Source organism: Panthera leo, chromosome B4 (genome assembly GCF_018350215.1).
Source record: "Panthera leo isolate Ple1 chromosome B4, P.leo_Ple1_pat1.1, whole genome shotgun sequence".
Taxonomy (NCBI): Eukaryota; Metazoa; Chordata; class Mammalia; order Carnivora; family Felidae; genus Panthera; species Panthera leo.
Genome location: NC_056685.1, coordinates 134745184 through 134757366, shown reverse-complemented (window position 1 = coordinate 134757366; position 12183 = coordinate 134745184). Strand labels below are relative to the sequence as shown.

The following is a 12183-nucleotide window of genomic DNA, read 5'->3' as shown; positions in this document are numbered from 1 at the left end:
TGATCCATTTTACGTAGGTGAAAATCGAGGCAGGCGTGTCGCACCATCCGCACCAGGAGAGGGGAGACTGAAAGCGCGGGTCCTGGAAGCCTCCAGCACCCTCCCTCCAGACGGGAGGGGCCGGGCTCCGTGTGGAGCGGTGGGAGACCAGGCCCGGGGCACGTGAGAAAGAGGCGAGCGGCGGGCCCCTGGCTTCACCTCTTGGCCCTCAAAGCTGTCAGAGGCTCGATCGAGGCCACGTGCCTGTGGGACATGCGTCAGGGGCCGAGAGCCCTGTTAGGGTGGTTCTGTTAATTGATCCCAGAAGCCCCTGTCGCTGCCAGGGAATGCTTCAGCCGGCTCAGCAATGTTCTGACCACTGTCCCTCGCCTCACCAGATGGCCTTCCCTCCTGCCTCAGCTGCCTCTAGGCTAGGCCAGACAGTCCTAACCATGCAGGGCCTAGGCCCCTCCACACAGCCACTGATCCCATGGCAGCGTGAGGGGTGGGAGCACAGAAGACGCCCCTGCTGTGTCCTCATGTTCCGGCCAGGTCAGAGCCCCCCCCCGCCCCCCGACAATGGCTGGATGGGTAAGGGAGAGTCAGGGATGCTCAGGCCTTAAAAAGGCCCCGTACTGGGGCGCCTGGTGGCTCAGTCGGTTAGGTGCCCGACGTCCACACCCTAATCCCTGGACCCCGCGAATGGTACTCTATACGGCAAAGACTCTGCGGGTGTGATTAAGGGTTTTAAAATGGGGAAATTATCCCGGTTATTACAATCGCAAGCGTTCTTATACGAGGGCGCGGGGGAGACGACAGACAGAAGGCAGAGAGCAATACGAGGATGGGAGCAGAGAGACGTAAAGTTGCTACATTGCCCACTTTGGGGGAGGATGGAAGAAGGGCCCAGGAGCCAAGGAATGCAGCTCTAGAAGCTGGAAAGGGTGACGAGGCAGATTCTCCTCAAAGATCTGGAGGGGACGTGGCCCTGCCAACCCCTTGGTACCAACCTGGTAAAACTGATTTTGAATTTCTGGCTTCCGGGGCTGCCAGAGAATCAACATGCACTGTTTTAAGACACCTGAGTTTGTGGCAATTTGTTACAGCAGCCCTAGAAAATTAATACACTTTTTGGGCCACCCCGGTGGCTCAGTCGGTTAAGTGGCCCACTTGGGATCAGGTCGTGATCTCGCGGTTCTTGGGTTCGAGCCCCGCATCGGGGTCTCTGCTGACAGCTCAGAGTCTGGAACTTGCTTCGGATTCTGTGTCTCCCTCTCTCTCTCTCTGCCCCTCCCCCACTCACACTCTGTCTCTCTCTCTGTCTGTTAAAAATAAATAAACATTAAAAAAAAATTTTTAAAAACATTAAGGGGTGCCTGGGTGGCTCAGTCGGTTGAGCGTCCAACTTTGGCTCAGGTCATGATCTCACAGTCTGTGAGTTTGAGCCCCGCGTTGGGCTCTGTGTTGACAGCTCAGACCCTGGAGCCTGCTTCGGATTCTGTGTCCCTCTTTCTCTCTGCCCCACCCCTGCTTGTGCTGTGTCTCTCTCTGTCTTTCAAAAATGAATAAACATTAAAAAAAATTTTTTTAAATAAAAATTTAATTTAAAAAATTTAATAAAAAAAAAAAGAAAATTAGTACACTTTCCCTACTGGAAAGGTCTATTCAGTCTTCCAGGCCCCCTGGTCAGGTGGCTCACCCTGTGCTCCTCATGGTTGCATCTCACAGCTCTGACCCTGGAGGTCGCCACTGCCACAGCCGCTGTGCTAACCCCAACCTTGACCTCTTCCCTCACTCCTGGCATTGACATTGCCAGGCTGGCATCATCCTTCAGTTGCCCAAGAGTAGGCAGCTCTGGGGCATGGCAGAGGAGAAAAGTGAGACTCAGAGAGGGGCAGCAGGTGCCCAAGGTCACTCAGCAGGCAAGAGGCAAAGCCAGGTTTGAACTTGGACCTGGCTGATTCTTACTGGTGCTACTAATGACTGTCCTCTCAGCGGACACTCAAGAAATGCCCCTGAATGAGTGACAGTCAATAAAGTGTTCCTGAAAGACAGGAAGACACAGAAACCCAAGGAAAACACATTGTGGGAAGGCTGTGGGAGCCTCAAGGAGAGTAAACCAAGCTTGAGCTAACCAAGGAAGGCTTCCTGAAAGAGGGGACTTTAAAAGGCATTCCACACAGAGAATATCATGAGCTAAGGCCTGAAGGTGGAAGGACGTGTGAGGTGTTTGAGGGAGGCTGGGGAGATGACACCAGTCCCAGGTTGTGAAGGGCCTTGGGTACCAGACTGAGGCCTGAGGGGCACCCAGAAGTCGGGGAGCAGGAGAGCAAAACCCCCTACACTGTTCTTTAGGAGGCAACTTGAGCGAATGGCTCTGGGGAGGCCGGCCTGTTTCATTTGGAGGCTGCTGAGATCGTCAAAAGTTTGGAACTGGGACTGAGGCCGAGGAGGTGTGGGCTAGGGCAGGGGACCAGACTCCAGAGCCACTTTGGAAGGGAGAGGCCGACAAGACCTGGTGATCTGCTGGTCTCAGATGTCCATGCCCCATCCAGTGGACAGAGGCTGGTTCAGTAAACGCAACCAGAAGTACCAGAGTGGAGCACCAACTTGGGGAGAAATCCCGGTGGCAACCAAGAGGAGGCGTCCTGAAGGCAGCCAAGAGAATGGATCAGGACTCAGGAGACAGGTTGAGGCAGCAGACCCATGGTGAGGAGAAACCGGGAAGGCTCTGGCGGCTGGAGCTGTGGGAGGAATGAGGCAGTTAGGGAAGATGTGCCAGGAGGTGACAAGTGCACCCATGGTCAAGGACTCTTAAGAAAAGGCCCTTTCCCTCATCTGTCGCTGCTGCCTCAGGGCACCAACCCCAGCACCCATCCGGGCCCATATGGAATTGGACCTTTCCCCGTGGGCTTCACTTTAGGCAAACTGATAGCAAATCCTAAGCCAATAAGAGCAAATAAATGAGGGGTGATTACCGACAATAGAAGAGGGTACACCACGGGGTGCCTCCAAATAGCATCTCTTCCAGTACATTTTAAGTGCTTTATAGGTCATTAACTACTTGACAGAGAGAGCCTGACACTTAAAGCCAAGAATTCTGCGCCTCTGCCGGGGAAAATCAATCAGAAATGAAGATCGAGCATTGTCGACGTTAAGATGTTCGGTGGGCAAACGGGATTTGATTTACACATAATCTTAAGGCCCTCTCCATTGGGTGAAGTGGCCACACTGGTATCCGAGGCTGTTTATACATCCCAAACTTAACCTCCCCCTGCGATATGTTGTTGTTGTTATTGCTAATGAAATATTTCAAAGACATGGGAAAGCACGGGGACGAGCTTAAATGTCTAAGCCTGCCACCCGGCTCTGTCAAATAAAACATTACATCTATGGTTGGAGGACCCACTTTGTAAAAATGTGACTTGCTTTTTCTTCCGTCTTTTCAAATCCTTTCTGTCTTCCAGCCCCACCTTTTCAGGGAGACCGAGGCTGACCACCCATCCCTGCCCAAGACATTGCTCCTTCCTCTGAAATCTGAGCGCAATTACTGCCTCTTTAATTAACTTGGCGATTAATCACCACCTGCTTGTGAAACAGCTTTTATTGTCCTTGTCCATCTCGCATGTGGGATGTGGGTGGGGGTGGGGACCAGGCAGGCAGAAAGAGGAGGGACAGGCAGGCTGCAGAGAGTCTGCTTGAAGAAGAGGCTGAAAAGACTTGATATCCAGAAGATCAGCTTGCTCCTGGCTCCATTTAAGCAGTTGCCAGGTATCAGGAACTGAGAGAGGCTGGAGATAGGACCCCAGAAAGCAGTGGGCACTAGGAGGGTAATCTGCTGTTGCCGTTCCCCTCTGGCCAGAATGTTCTTTCTTCACTGAGCCTTGTTGCAGGCTGAATTGTGTCCCCCCAAAACATATGTTGAAATCCTAACCTGTGAATGTAACCTGATTTGGAAATAGGGTCTTTGCAGATGTAATGAAGTTAAGGTGAGATCATACTGGATTAGGGTAGGACCTACAACAAATGACTGGTGCCCTAATAAGATGGCCATGTGAAGACAGAGACACAAGGAAACTCCCTGTGTCACCAAGCCAGCTCCTCTGCCTGAATCTGAACATCCAGGATCTTAGGTAGCATTTCTCTGGCCAATTAATGCTCTCACCCAACTCCAGGAACAGCTCCTACACCCGCTTTTATCAGAGGAAGCCTTTTCCCCAATCCCATCTCAGATACCACCCTTCAATCAAAAGGACCAGCCTAGGAGCACCTGGGTGGCTCAGTTAAGCCTCTGACTTTGGCTCAGGTCATGATCCCGCGGTTTGTGAGTTCAAGCCCCGCGCTGGGGCTCTGTGCTGACATCTCAGAGCCTGGAGCCTGCTTCAGATTCTGTGTCTCCCTCTCCCTCTGCCCCCTCCCCTGCTCACACTCTGACTCTCTCTGTCTTTCAATAACAAACAAACGTTAAAAAAAAATAAAAAAAATAAAAAAAAAAAAAGGACCAGCCTGGGACAGGGTGGGGTTTTCCAAAGACTCGCTTTACCCCCAGAATAGCACATCTGCTCAAGTCAGTTTCCCTGTGGCTCCCCCCAGAAAAATCCTCCCACATGCTCCCAGACCCTCAGTGCTGGGCATAGTAGCCTGGTTGGAACACAATGCTTTTAACTTTCCCTGTGATTTGGGGAGGAGGGGGTCCCAGCAAGGGAGAGGACCCAGAATTTAACATGGAGGCTAGGGATATCTCATTCATGCTGCCAACCACAGTGCTGCGTACAGCACATGCACTGAAATAATCTTCCAAACCACCGTTTAATCACTCCAATCCTTGGACAGATGGGGAACTGAGGCCCTGACACTCCACAGAGCATCGCTGTGTAGAGATCTGAGGTCCAGTGATGTAAGCGTGTCCTAGTATCAGCTCAGCCATCACTCCCAGGTAACAGCATTTCTCTGCACGTCAGTCTCCCCATTCTTGAAGAAGAAGAATACTATCTTCTAAAGATGTTACCAACCTTACAGACAGCTCTAAAAACCTGTACGCACCTTTTCCGTTAATTCAATCAACACATGCGTTTGAGCACATCCTGTATCCTGGGGACACAGTGGTGAGCACCACAAACCCAGTGTCCCGACCTCAAGGTGCTACCTATTTGGTAGAAAAGGGCAAAGAAATGCAGCTATACTCGGGTGGTTAAGTGTTAGATGGGGTGCACGGAAGCAGCGATGAAAAGGCTGCGGATCTCAGGAGGGCTCAAAAGAGCAGCGGCGGCCGCAGGAAAGAAAAGGCAAAGAATGAAACCCGCAGCCCCCACCCACTGCCTGAGCCCCTTCTTCATCTCTGCCAATCAGGCCTCAGCACCGCCGGCCGGCCGACCAATCAGAGCTGGAACAGGAGCGCTTGGAGCAGGGCCCGGGCTTCCCGCGGGAGGGCGACTGGAGCCCGCACGCCCCGCCCCGCCCCGGCCCGGCCCCGCCCCTCCCCGCCCAGGCCCCGCCCAGGCCCCGCCCCGCCGCGGCCAGCCGCGCCTGCCTGGAGCCCCCTGGCCAGCGGCCGGCCGCTGGGGCCGAGTATTGTCCCAAAGGCCGAAAAGAGACGAAAGCGGGGAGATTGGGGGACAGCCACGTGACCGGGGGAGGATTTACAATATTTTCTTTCGCTGTCGACAATATTGCAAAATGTATGGAAGGGACCGCACGGCCAGGACAGGAGCGTGAGCGCGCGGGCAAGGTAAGAAGCCTCCGGCCGGCTTCGCGGGACTTGGGGACACCGCGAGGAATCGCGGCACCACCGCGCTCACTGAGCGGCTGCCGCGGGGTCTGCGCCCGAGGGCGCGCTCTGAGCCTCGTGGGCCTTGAGCGGTGTAGACGCGGCCCGGGCGCTGAGGCATCTCCGAGGCGGCGTGGACGCGGCCCCTGAGCCGAGGAGTCCTCGGTGACCCGGGGGCTGCCGTGGCGGTGTAGACCGGCGCAGGCGGTGCGGCTGGGGCGCCTCCGAAATCCCGACGTAGTCACGGCTGAGGTGGGCAGTCAGCGCAAGTCGCGGCGGTGAGACCGTGGAGACGCGGAATGTGCCCCGGGCAGCCTCCAGCCCCCCGGGGGCAGGAGGCGCCGCCGGGCCGCGTGCAGGTGTAGACGCGCGCGGGGGGCCGCCGCGGAAAGTTTGCTGGAGTGCGCTGGGCGTGCGCCAGAGGCTGGGCGCTGGGGCTGGGGCGCGCTGCCGGCGGGTCCCCGCAGCTCCCCGCCGCCGGCCCCGCGGGGGACCCCGACTCCCCAGCCTCAGCCGCCGCGGCGGGGGGGGGGGGAGGGGGCGGTGGGGGGCGGGGACCAACTGAACTGAGCGCTGGAGGGAAACGAGAGGAGATTGACTTGGAGCCTTTCAGACAGGTTCTCGAAGCGCCCGCGCTGTGCCCGCCGGAGCCTGGGGTCTCTCCATTTCACCCGGGAGGAATCTGAGGGGCAGAGGCCAGCTTACCGACACGACACACGCTGAGGGGACTCAAACCCGGTCTGGTCCGAGCCCGGAGCCCAGCTCCTTCCCTCCTTCCACTTCTGCCTCGGCGGCGAGGAGAAAGGCGTGGTAGTGGAGGGGGGCAGTTGGGACTTGGGGGTGGGGTGTAGGAGGACTGGGACTGCCGCATCTGCCTCCCACTGCCTCTCTGTGGCTCTGGGCGGCCCCTCAGCACCAGTGGAGGGAAGAACGGAGGAGGGAAGGCAAGGATGGGAAGGAAGGGTACTGGGCAGGTGATGCCATTCCCCCACCTACCTGGTTCCCAGGGGTGCTGTGCCCGGGGCGGATCAAGTGGGGCAGAGTACCTATGTGACACTCCCCTGTAGGGGAAGGAGGACACCCCAACCCAGTTTCTGCCACAAAGGCAAGGCAGAAGGGAGCCCAGAGGAGGGAAGAGATACCTGTACACCCAGGGAGGCTCTTGGGGTGGCTCAGTCCCCTCTCCCACCACTCCCTGGGACTTTTGCCCACCCCCCCTTACTCCTACACCCTCCCAGTCTCTGTGATCCCTCCACTGCGGGTCCTTTGCACATGTTGTTTGTTTGTCTATTGATTGATCAACAAGTAATCATCAAACATCCCAGGCATAGGCAACTCAGTGGTGAGCAAGGCAGACCCAGTCTGGGACTTCCAGACCAGCGCAGGGACACAGATGATGAACGACAGTCCAGAAGAGAATGAGGCATAGGAATGGGAGGCAACCTTGGGTGGGCATGAAGGAACGGTTCACTGGAGAGGTGACAGTGAATCAGAGGGATTAATGCCTCCTCAAACTTTGGGTCCCAGTCACCTCCTCCTGGAAGCCTTCCCTGACCTCACTGACCTGACCCTTCCCCTGTTGACAGGCTGTCATAACCTGGGGACCACTCCCTCCACGGACATTTTTATGTCATTATTGGGTTAATGTTTGTTTCCCTCCATCAAATGTAAGTGTCACGAAGGCAGGACCTGAACCTCTTTGGGGGCAGATGGTAGACAGAATGAATAAAGGATGGGTAGAATTTCCCCAGAAAAGCACAAGGAAAAAAAAAAATCTCAGCCAGGTCAGGTATCCAGATGGCAGAAACTTTTCTTTCCCCTTCCCTGGACCGAGTCCTGGGCTCCACACCCCATTTGCAGTTCACAGAAACAAAGTAAAAGAAACCAGCAGGCCTGGTAAGGAAGAGAGCAGGGAGAGGCCTGGTACAGTTGGCCCACGGAAGCTCCGAGGCTGTTCCACTGGAAGGGAAGGAACCTGCAGAAGGGGAGGCCTGAGGACAGGTGCCTGTCCTGTTCAGACCAGGCAGGACCAACCTAGTCATTCTTCTGTCCCAGCTCTCAGAGGCTTGGTTTCCTTTAAATGCTACTCTGGAGAAGGTGGTGGCCAGCAGGGTCCCCAGGGTGGCCACGGGACAGGGCCACAGCAACTGCCCGCCGTCCCCTGCCCCTCCCCCAATCTGGAGTGGACAGGACCCGGGGCAGCACCTGTCTGACCCAGGGTCCGGCCTCTGGGCCACAATTAGCCGTCCAGGTTACCTGCAGTTCATTTAAACTCCTGCCTGGAAAATAGGACTCGGGCTTAGAGGGACCGACTCTTTATTTTTCGTAGTTTCTACACGCAGTGAATTTCTCCCTCCCCTGGCTCTCTCAGACCTGTGCGCCTGGCACCTTTCCTGTGGCAGATTATGCTCTCACAGATGCCCAACAAAGCTTTTAGCTTCCCCCCCTCTCCACTTCAGGGGATTGAACTGCCTCCATGCACGGCTAGGGAGAGTGTCTACATGCTTTATTTAGGCTCTGGCAGGGACAGAATAAAAGCGGCCTCCCCAGCCAGCCAGCCAGCCAGCCCTCCTGACTGGAATTGCTTTAAAAAATTAATTTGCAATGATTTACGTCCTTGTGTTCTGCGGGGATCACCAGCATTTTAAATATGTATTTAAATCAGATTCACTGCTCCCGGTTAAACCTTCACTGCCCCCCCCCTCCCCGCACCCCACCCAGCAGAAAGGCCACTGGATTTGGAGTTGGTGAAACGCAGAGGTTCAGGCCAAGTTCTGCTAATGACAAGCTGTGTGACCTTGGGCAAATTACTTAACCTCTCTGCGCCTCCATTGGCTCCTCTGGTAACTGAGGTTAATGATAATCCTTCCCTCACAGGGTGTTGTGAGGATTAAATTAGATAACGTTCAGGGAAGAGCTGTGCAATGCCAGGCCTGTTTTCTGTTCCCCAGTACAGGCTGTGCCGCTAATTAGCCCGGTGACCTTGGATGGGCCACTCAGCCACTCCTGGCCCTCAATTTCCCCATCGGAAAAGCACAGGGGTTGTTCTGGAAGATGAGGCCGTAGAGCCTCCCCACCTCCATCCCTGAGCCCCCTGCTCACCTCCTCCGGCCCTCTGCTAGACACCCTCCCCTTGGCCACCCCCCTTTTACATTATCCAAGCACGCACTTCTAATTGGAGATTGCTCCCCTCCCCAGCTGCCTCTCCTCCTGGCTCCCCGCGAAGCCCCCGCAGGGTTTGGGCCCCGGGGGCCTGCAGTTCTTGGCTCATTTTCAGAAGCAATTAGCCGTGATGTCACAGGCCTCCGTGGTGGCCTCCGTGGGCGTGTGTGCCTGGAAGCCTGGAGGGGCGCTCTGCGGCCTTCGGGACTCCCCTAGGCCAGGGGGTCCCCACTACCAGTTGTAGGGAGGCGGCTTCCCAGGCAAAGCCGGTTCCATGTGTGTACTTTATGACTCCTTGAAGCCCCGAGTCTCAGCGTAAATTAGTTCTACCCTGTGCTTTTGTTGGCACTGTCTGTTCCTTGGAAGCGAGGGGCTTTGTCAGGGAGAACAAAGCTGTTTGGTGGTTTTCTGATTTGGGGGAAGCGTGCTCCTGGGGGAGGGCACATCGCTTCTCAGTGTCAGTCTCGAGTCCTTGATTCTCAGACTCACTGGTTTTTGTTTGGGCTTTTTAAGTCCTATGGCTTAAGAGTCACATATGTTTGTGTGAGTGTTGGCGAGGGGATTTCTTTCCTCCTTTTTGGCGTATAGAGTGTGTTCTGTGGAAGCTAATTCCAGGGACTGAACTTTTCAAATCACTGCTTCAACAGCTTTTAAAAATCTGGACCTAGTTACTCCTGTCATCCATGTGTAAAGATTTAGAAGAAAATTCCAAACCCGAGGGTGGGCAGCCTTGAGGATGTACAGCTCCTAGCAGCAGACTTGAGGTCAATGCTGAAATGTCGAGTGCCTCTGGGGACAGGAGCGGGGGGGGGGGGGGGGGGGGGGGGGGGGGGGGGGGGGGGAGGGGGAGCGTGCTCTGCTCAGTGCCAGACATCTGGATATTTAGAAAACATCTGGGTGGCTGGATTTTTCAGGTTTCTGCCTGACATTTAATATCACAAACACGGAGCCTGCCTCCCGTCCCTCACCTCCCAAACACACCCAGCCCCTTCCCCGCACCCCACCCCCCTTCCCTGATGGGTAAGAAACATCCATTCTTTCCAATTCCCCAGCGTTTCCCCCCTACCGGAAATCTGATGGGCTTATGACATCATGGCTGGCTGCTGAGCGATGAAGTGGATGCCACAAAGAAATCCGACATATCAGATGGATTCTGAAATCAGTTTCCCTCTGGCTGCGGTAACAGGCGTGAAGTCAGGAGAATGTGAGCTTTGTTTAAGAAACAAAAAATAAAACTAAGCCCTGTCCCGTATTCGATACAATTTTTTTTTTTTTTTTTTTAAGCAAACAGACCTTTTGGACATCATCCGATTTTAATAAAGACGCTGGTGTGTATGAAATGAAAGCGGCTAATAAATCAGACCTGAAGCTGCCTGTGAACATTCCCTTTTGGCTGAGTTTTTGTGTGTCCTTCTTCACTAATAAAAGAGGAACTGGGAATGGTTTATCTCCCTTCGTTATTCAGATGGGGTCGTTTGGGGGGTGTTTGTTTGTTTGTTTGTTTGTTTTGAGGCCAATAAAATTCATCAGGTAAATTGCTGGTTTATGTTTTTTTCAGGATTCCATTTTTATAGAGTGACCATGGACCTGACCTGGTCTGCAAACATTGTATTTCCCTCTGCTGGTTTTTCTGGCCGGGAAAGTGTGAAGGGGATGCAGTTCAGCCTGCTTTCAGTCTCCCCTTCGCAGGGCAGGGCAGGGCAGGGCAGGGCAGGCAGGGCAGGGCAGGGCAGGGCCAGGACCAGTGCGACAGGGTGGTTTGGGGGATGAAAACCTCTCTGAAAGGACAGACAGTAAAGGGGCCTGTGACACCAGTCCAGGCAACCCGGGAGTAGGGGAATCTACTGTCTTTCTCTGTCCCTCCAAAAAGGATCTCAGACCTCAGAAAGAGCTCCAGACTGAGGGAACTCACCCCTGATGCAGGCCCAGATTAAAGGAAGCTCAGGGTTCCATGTGCCGTGCCCACCAAGCCTCCAGCGCGGGGATTTGGAGTCTAACAGATCTGGAGTGGAGTCCCAGCTCCAACGTGGACAGGCTGTGGGGCCCTGGACAAATCACATCACCTTGTTGTCTCTGCTCCTTTGAACTGACCCAAGGACCCCACCCCACCCGATGGGAGAATCAGACACCCCTCTGATGCCCGGCCACTTTGTAGGGTTCTGGGGTCAGTCTCGGAGGCAAGGGAAGCCAGTGTAGATTCTGGACTTTATACCCTGGCTCTGGCAGCTTCTGTCTGCATCATAGTAATAGGACCAGCCTCACACCCGGGGCCGCTGTGAGGACTGCGTTGTAAGCGATTGCCCAGCATAAGCTGTTATTGTGAGATGTGCCCCTGAGCCCAGCAGGCGGGTTGCCAGGCGGGACCGTCGGGCACGGCACGGGAGGGGATGTGTCCAGCCGAGCACAGGTGGAGGATAAGCGAGGACTGAATGGAATATTCCTCATTGCTCTGCACAGAACTTTCCACGGGCACCCATTGCCTGAAGGGAATAAAGCTCTCCTCTTGATCCGATCCGCGGGTACCTGACGCTTGGCCCTTATACATCCTTCTCTCCCCTTGTTTGGCGGTCCTCCAGGGCTGGAGGATGCTGCCTTCTTTGGACGCAATACTAATGGGTTTAGGTCACATTTTTGAGCACCTGCCATCATTTTATTTGGGGCACTTTACCTAGATTAACTCATTTGATCTTCATAGCAATCTATGCAGGGGGACAGTTATCATTCCTATTTTAGAGGCCAAAACAAAGATGGCAAGGGTCTTCCCCAAGGGCGCAGAGCCCAGATCGCAGCCAGGGCTGGGTGCCTGCGCCCGTCCACTTCACCCCTGCTCCACTGGCTCTGTTGAGGCTCCCTCTACTTGTTCCCCCCTCCCTGCTAAAGCTGGAGCGCCTGCCCTATCTCTGCCAAGAGTCTCCCACTACCCCACCGAGAGGCCTTCCTAGATTACCCTCCAGCGATGTCATCCAAGGAATGCGGGCAGGTGTGCGTGGGCCCCTCACCCGGTGTGGCTCTGCGGTTGGCCCCGGGGCCCGTGTCTACCTCTCCTAGAGGCCAGGAGTGGGGCTGCGGCCAGTTTTGTGTCCCCCACAAGGCCCTGAAGGCCAGGTGAGCCGCCATTTACTAAGGACCTACTATGTGCAAGACATGGGGACCCATACAACAGGTGCCCACACCCAGCTTGGACTCCTCTCCCAAACTACAGACCCACGCAGCCAGTGCCTTCTGGGCTCCAAGTGCACGGCCACTGAGCTTTCTACATCAGGAGGTCAGCCCCA

General features: G+C 55.2%; 1 long non-coding RNA gene across 2 annotated transcripts; it reads left to right on the top strand.

Annotated features, from left to right (window-relative positions):
• Positions 1 to 5525: 5525 nt before the first annotated feature.
• On the top strand, positions 5526 to 10292 carry LOC122223752. Of its 2 annotated transcripts, XR_006204457.1 has the most exons (3): positions 5526 to 5707; positions 6360 to 6556; positions 9961 to 10292. It is a non-coding gene; the product is annotated as an uncharacterized LOC122223752 (long non-coding RNA). The 2 variants fall into 2 exon arrangements; XR_006204458.1 differs by lacking the exon at positions 6360 to 6556.
• Positions 10293 to 12183: the final 1891 nt, after the last annotated feature.